A 7,366-nucleotide genomic window follows, 5' to 3' on the forward strand; every position below is an offset into this window, starting at 1 on the left:
TGTTCAAATGAAAGATAGTGATCCCACCAGTCTTTTAATTGGCCAGTAAACCCTGTGACAATAATATGCGCTACTTGGTGATCAATTTTTCTATTACTTTTATAGACGTTAGCAACCATAATCATTTCTTGGAAATGATTTAATATTTCATACTCAGATAATCCATCTATATTCCATTCATATAATACATTTGGTACGAAAGCAGATCTTATTATATGTTCTCTTTCTTCAAATTGCATATCCGGTGGAGTATGCCTCAGATACCAATTACGAGTAATAGAAACATGATGTTTCGAATCTATAACTGAAAAACTATTAACATGATCTCCTCTAATCTTATTTATTTGTAAATCTAAATTTTTAAATTGGTTTTCAATATTACTAATTTCGGAATTGGATAGTAAAAGTGAGTTTGTCTTGTTTAATACATTAATATGGGATTATTTTGAGGTAGATGCAGTGTTACTAATAGTTAATTTTTCTAATTTACTAGAGATTTGTTCTTGCCTTAGTTGGAATATTTCTCTCAGAAAATTTTTTTTACATAGTAATTCAACTATATGTTGTTTTCTGTTCCAGAAGGCATTAGGTAGGTTAAAGCATACTTCATTTTTAATTATAGTTTTAAAATTATCAATTTTTTGGGTTAATAACGGGTCTTTTAATTGTTCTTGAATTCTTTTATATTTTAATTCTTATTTTAAGAAATTTATCTAGTTTTCTTTTCTTCTAATTCTAATTTTTGTTAAAAAATTAATTTCTCTGGTTGATGAAACTTCCTTTAAAGAGTTAATTTCTTTTGATACTGGGGGAAATAAGAATTTAAATTGAATTTCTTGTCAATAATGAATTATTAGAATACTGTAAAAAAAAATTAATGATTTAAGAACAAAATGATTAATAAGAAAGTAAATCACCATGGAGTTGTACTGCCTTTTATGTTAAAAAAAGGCAGAATTAGAAAGAGGAGTTCCTCGTCTAGTCATCAATTATAAACTTTTAAATAAGGTATTACAATGTATTAGATACTCAATTCCTAATAAAAAAGATTTATTATCTCGACTATATAATGCTACAGTATTTTCAAAATTTGACATGAAAAGTAGATTTTGACAAATCCAAATTGCTATATATAATATATTGTTGTTGTTAGTATAGTAATAGTGTATAGTAATGCTATTAGTATATAACATATAATATTAAAGTAATACTATACTAATATATTATACGATATAATGTTATAATATATAACATAATATATTAAGTATTATATATATTATAGTCTAATATAATAATAACTATATATGACAATTCTAATTTATTAAAATGTCTAGATTATAATTTAAGGCTTGAATTAGAACATTTGATGAATAATATAAAAGATCTTAAGAGAAAACAACAATTAATGAGACAAGACTATATATTCCAAAATGTCTAAATATCGTATATATCAAAGTAGACAAGCGGCAATAGACGAATGAGAAGCTGATTGTAACTTCCTAAGAAACGATTGTCTTTTCGTATCATATATAATGATGTCTAAATATCATATATAGTAATATTATACACTAATACAATTAATTATGCCATTTTTGCCATTAGCAAATCCTAATTCTCGGCTAGCTATCTAATATTAATATTAGTATTACTATATTAGTACTAATATAGTAATACTAATTACATAATATATAATACTAATATACTAATATATAGTGGAGAGATATAGTATAGTAATTATATAGAAATAGTATTATTATATAGTAATATAGTATTACTATATAGTATAGTAATAATATATAGTAATGCTATTAGTATTACATATGGTCAGTTATACCGTCTGTTATACATGCTTCATGCATATGGCTGGTTATACTATCTATTATTATTATTATTATTATTATTATTATTATTATTATTATCATCATATAATGTTATTAGTAGCTATTTATTACTTGAGATTTATGTCGTTGGTGTCAGAGCCATATGTGATTATTTTGTTATATTATTGTTATATCACATATTATTGTTATAGGCCATCCAACTGCCCAACTAAAAGACTGGTGGGATCATTACCTTTCAAATATCGCCTCTTCTTTTCAAGATTACTTACCCTGGCATCCACCTCTCATAATCCTGAACATGACCATTTTTCTCCAACACATTCACAAGTGATTGGAGATGATGCCCAAATATACACCTTGAGTAAAGAAGAATTTAAAATTAATAAAAAATATCTCAAACAAGATTATATGAAAGAATAAAATAGTAACAAAAGGTTAGTATTTTTCTCAACTTTTCAAAAATAAAAATTAAATTATATTCAAGAGAAATATTATAAGTATCTAGAAAAAATACATATATATAACTATTATATTAATAAATACTAACTACTGAAGAACGTCCTAAAGTAATGTTCGAACGTACATTTTTTACGTTTGAACGTCAAATGTATAACGTGCAAACATGAATCGAGATATCTGAGAGGAAGTCGATTCGCTTTCGAATGTTACATTATAATACGTTCGAACATGAGAAGAAAAATGCAGAAAATTTTTTGCTCGATTTCGGCCCCTCTGTGATGATCTGAAACGTTCGGAGCTTTAAATTTAACGTTCGAACGTCAGTCGCTGAAATTTACTGGGAATTTATAAACGTTCGAACGTAAATTTCCGTATGTTCGAACATGAAAATAAAAGTGCGAGAAATTTCCTGCTAGATTTCGGGCTCTGTCGTAGTAAGATACGTTCGAACGTCATTTGAAAATTGGGCGGGATATTTTAACGTTTGAACGTAGAACTTAAATGTTCGAACGTTAAATCTAATGATTTAGTTTTTGCATGAATACCCGCACGAGAGGAAGAAGACTCATTTATACTGCTTCTCCCATGCACGCAAGTAACTGAGAGAGAGAGAGACGGTGAGAGATAGTGGGTTGTCGGTTAGAGAGAGAGAGAGGGTTAGAGTGAGAGAGAGTTGAGTGAGAGAGGGTGGTGGGTTAGAGAGAGAGAGTTAGAGTGAGAGGGGGTTAGAGTGAGAGAGAGTTGAGTGAGAGAGGGTTAATATTTTGGAACTCTAGTTCCATTGATCTTGGTAAGGAAAAACTATTTTTCTTTTGTATTTTTTTAAATTTTATAATATTTGTCCTGTGTTTTATATATATATGCTTCTAATAAGTTAGTGTTGTATTTTTTTGAAGGATTGGTTGTTTTGGCAAGTTAAAAGTTTTTGATTTGTAAGAAGATATTGTGAGTGCTAGGTATATTTCTAAACTTTAGCAATATGTTTATACATTTTGTTCTGATTTTAGAAATATGTTTATATATTTTGTTGTGATTTTATGCTTACTCTTGAAATATTGCGATTATTATTTGTGAATAGTTTGTGAGTTTATTGTGTTCATTGATGATGAATTAATATGTTTAGAAATATTGTTGTGGAAATATTGTGAATATGTTGTGATATGGAATTGAAATACATTGTGTTTATGTTGTGGATTTAATATTTAATAAGTATATATAATATATTCATACTAATTTAGTTAGAATATGATTATTATGCAAATTATAAATATAGTATAAAACTTAATTTAAAAAGAAAAAAGAAAAAAAGTATATAACTTAACTATATATAAAGTATAATATACATATAATAACTATAATTAGTAATTACTTATTAAATAAGGATCAAATAAATGTTTATATAGAAATTATATACTTATTGTCTATATAAATAAATAAATCACTCAATTAAGTATAACAATTAAAATTACATAGGTATCATTTAACAATGTCCTAAGATATATAATAACAACTAAAATTATAATTTAGGAATAATAATAGTAAATGATTTACTAAATTTTAGTCTAATTGCTTGACTGTCGTAGTCTCTCCGACCTTGAGAGTTGTCAAGGCTGGAGAGTCTATGACAGTTAAGTAATTAGACTAAAATTTAGTCATTTTTTCAAGATCATTCTCCCTCGTCATCTACTCATGATAGGAAACTTGTGAACATATTTTTCCATCTCTATCTAGTTTAACAATATAACATGCAATACTATTTGTTTGACATTGTTAATTCAAAGAACATGATGATATTGCTTGTAGTGTTTTCTTATAGATATGGTGTGACATTGCATAAATAACCTAAGACTCGTTTGGGAATTAGTGTACATTTATGTGTCCACTAATTCGTTAATTGTCCAGTGTGGATAGTTTGAGATTATATTATCTGCATTGTACATTTTTGTTACTCCAAGTCTCCACGTTTAATATGAAGTTCCAGTGTCTTCCTCTACTGTTCTTCAGGTTTACTATTCGTAGAACCACAATCCCTCTATTTGAATATGTATACTTGGAGAACTATGAGGAGATGCTGTCGAAATTTCTACTAACATGGAAAGTAGTAGAGTGACAAGATTTGTGCAATATGGATAATATAATCTTGTAACGCCCTGTTCCCGGAGGTCCGGAGAGTTAGCTCTTATTCCTCAAGAACATCTCCAATAATCAGTAATAAATAAACAAAAACTCCACAAAATACCTAACTTATTTGTTCGAACCAAAAATCCATATCTTTCCACATAAATACTAAACAAAAACCTCAATACAACAAATAACATCTCCACAAAGACCCAAATTAATCATAACTTGACGTACCAAAATAACCGCTAGAGATAAAACTACTAAATATGATCCTCCAAAATACTCGTACCCTTAGCACTCATTCATCTATGATCATTAGACTGTTCCAATACTTCATATTCTTGTTCTCCAGTTTGACCATAAAAATATCTTTAAAATGTTATGGAGATAAGGGGTGAGTTATCAACAACTCAATAAGCAGAGAACATATGCTAGTATGTAAACATGAGGCATTTTCACAGAGTTCAGAATGCAGAAACAAAACATTTCAGTTTTCAATATGCATATCTCAAAAATACATATTATCAGAAAATTAGAACGATATTTCAAACATTTCATATTCAGAAACTAACTTTTCATATTCAAAGACTCATTTGACACAACATGACTGAACATCTTCATCTTATCATGCCATATCAGAACATCATATCAGAACAGAGGACCATGTTTAACCCCCGTGGTAGGGTTGTGCATTCTACGGAAAGCCAAAAAGAACATAAATCACCATGAATATCAAAGCGATTGCACTCAGAACAGAAATCCACTATTATATCTCGTGGTAGGGCCAGATGTCACTATTATATCCGGTGACAGGGCCAGAAGTCACTTTTCTATCCCGTGACAGGGTTAGAGGTCAATATTGTATCCCATGATAGGGCCACATATCAGAACAAAACAGAATCAGAATCACATATCATAATCAGACTCAGAGTCAGAACAGAATTAGAAAGTCATGCCAAAGATTTTTCACATGCCACATTATATCAAAACAGAGTATTGAAATTCAGATCATTCTCACATACTGAAAACAAAAGTCGGAGTATCTTTTTAAATCAGTGCACAATTTTTCGTATTCTCAATATCATTCTTTTTCAGATTTCAGAGATAGCATGACAAAATTTAACTCGTGTCTACACAATGCATGTCAGAAAATATTTTTCCTTTTTCGCACAAATTTCATGAGTAATGCAAATAAATGACCGAGGTTGATTTTTCCCAAGTTCTCATTTCATCACAAAATATGCAAAGTTTTCAGAAAGTTAACCTCAGTCTCAATAATTTGTATAAAGCCTAGTATAGGAACCCCGATTACCTGAGCTTCTTAGCTTATTCAGAAATTCTCCACACCAGTACTGAACAATTGTCAATCTTCACTTATAAAAATTCATGTAACTTAAATAAATCTCTAGTGAACAGATAAATCTCATATTACACTTGAAGTACCTATTTTAATTCCATAAAAACTTAAGATTTCTCTTAATTCTAAAATACTATCACTTCCTAAATTCCTCAATATCCACATAACTATAAAACTCAGAATATTTCTAAAGTTGCATAACAATATTAGTAATAGATACAATTATGTCGTAAAATGCATATCTGGTTTAAATGCTCATTAAAACAAAACTGATTAAAGTAGAAGGGTAAATATTTCATTTAATAAAAATAGACTAATTAGTATCACTTTAAAGAGTTCAAAATAGAAATCCTACACTACTATGTACTTCTAAAAATATTAATACTTATAATATCTTTCAAATATTTATTCAATTTGTATTTAAAACAAAACTCATACAAAGTGAATTTAACATATAAAAACTACAACATGATCAACTTATAAATATTTTGTTTAAAGCACCAGTACATTGGCTTAGTTTATAAGCCCATACATCTATGCCCAAGATAGACTATAACCCACGTAAAACAAAACTCAAGCTTTCAGATTCAATAAGCATAATATCAACTTATGTGTTCCAAAGAAGGCAAATTGGTAAAACACCTAATATTATTAGAGTAACCGAGATACACAAAACATATGTATATTTCCTTCTTAATAAAACTACCACAAGACAAGAAAATTAGGAGATGAGCAGCGGCAAAGACTTACCCAAGGGAAACCGAGAGGCAATAAGTAGTAGCAGAACACACACTCATGGTAAGCACCAAAATCACCAAGATACGAGTGAAGCTCACGGCTTTATGGCAAAATAGGGCACGACAAAAAGACAAAACAGAGTAGTGAAGGACCAAACCAAAAAGGGGAAGCAATGGGAATAAACCACAAGCATGAGCCACAAAATTAGTAAGGAAGAGTTAAGAGAAAGCACAACAATGGAGGCTCATGGACAGACCTGCAAATGGAGAGAAAACCAGATGAAAAATATATGCTAAAGAGGAAGAGATTTGCACGATTTTACAGCAAAAAGGGAAATAGAAAATTAAAGAGATGGAAATGGAAACATTACTAGCCGAAGGTGGAGGAATGAGTGGTGGCGTTTGCTGACTTGCAGAGGGAAAATCTGAAAATAAGAAGGAGAGAAAGAAGGAACACTAAAATAGAAAGCTAGAGAGGCAATGACGCAGGAGAAGAAAAGAGAAGAAGAAACCCTATGGCTGAACCAAACGATGTCGTTTGGGGAGTTTAGTGGGCTGGGTTGAAGGCTCACGGGTTGGGCTGGGAACCAAATGGGCTGGGACCCAAAAGAAACTAAAACACACTCAAACAGGCCCAGTCCGAAAATAGAAAAGTTCAACAAAAGAAAAAGGCACAATAAAAATAAATAAGAGCCAATTAAAAGCACTACAACTCAATATTAATAAAATAAAATAATTAAAGTCCAACAATAAAATTATTCATTAAAGCAAAGAGCAAATTTAAATGCAAATACTAATTAATATCAAGAAAACACATCAAAGTAAATTTCATAACTTAAGAATTATAAAAT

The 7,366-nt window shown here is 29.5% G+C and overlaps 1 long non-coding RNA gene across 2 annotated transcripts; it reads right to left on the reverse strand.

Annotated features, from left to right (window-relative positions):
• Positions 1-4,516: 4,516 nt before the first annotated feature.
• On the reverse strand, positions 4,517-6,935 carry LOC121265616. 2 transcript variants are annotated; one of them, XR_005940702.1, is made up of 3 exons: positions 6,887-6,935; positions 6,529-6,772; positions 4,517-4,790 (listed from the first exon to the last, which is right to left on the reverse strand). It is a non-coding gene; the product is annotated as an uncharacterized LOC121265616 (long non-coding RNA). The 2 variants fall into 2 exon arrangements; XR_005940701.1 differs by lacking the exon at positions 6,887-6,935 and having other exon boundaries at positions 6,529-6,876.
• Positions 6,936-7,366: the final 431 nt, after the last annotated feature.

Source organism: Juglans microcarpa x Juglans regia, chromosome 5D (assembly GCF_004785595.1).
Source record: "Juglans microcarpa x Juglans regia isolate MS1-56 chromosome 5D, Jm3101_v1.0, whole genome shotgun sequence".
Taxonomy (NCBI): Eukaryota; Viridiplantae; Streptophyta; class Magnoliopsida; order Fagales; family Juglandaceae; genus Juglans; species Juglans microcarpa x Juglans regia.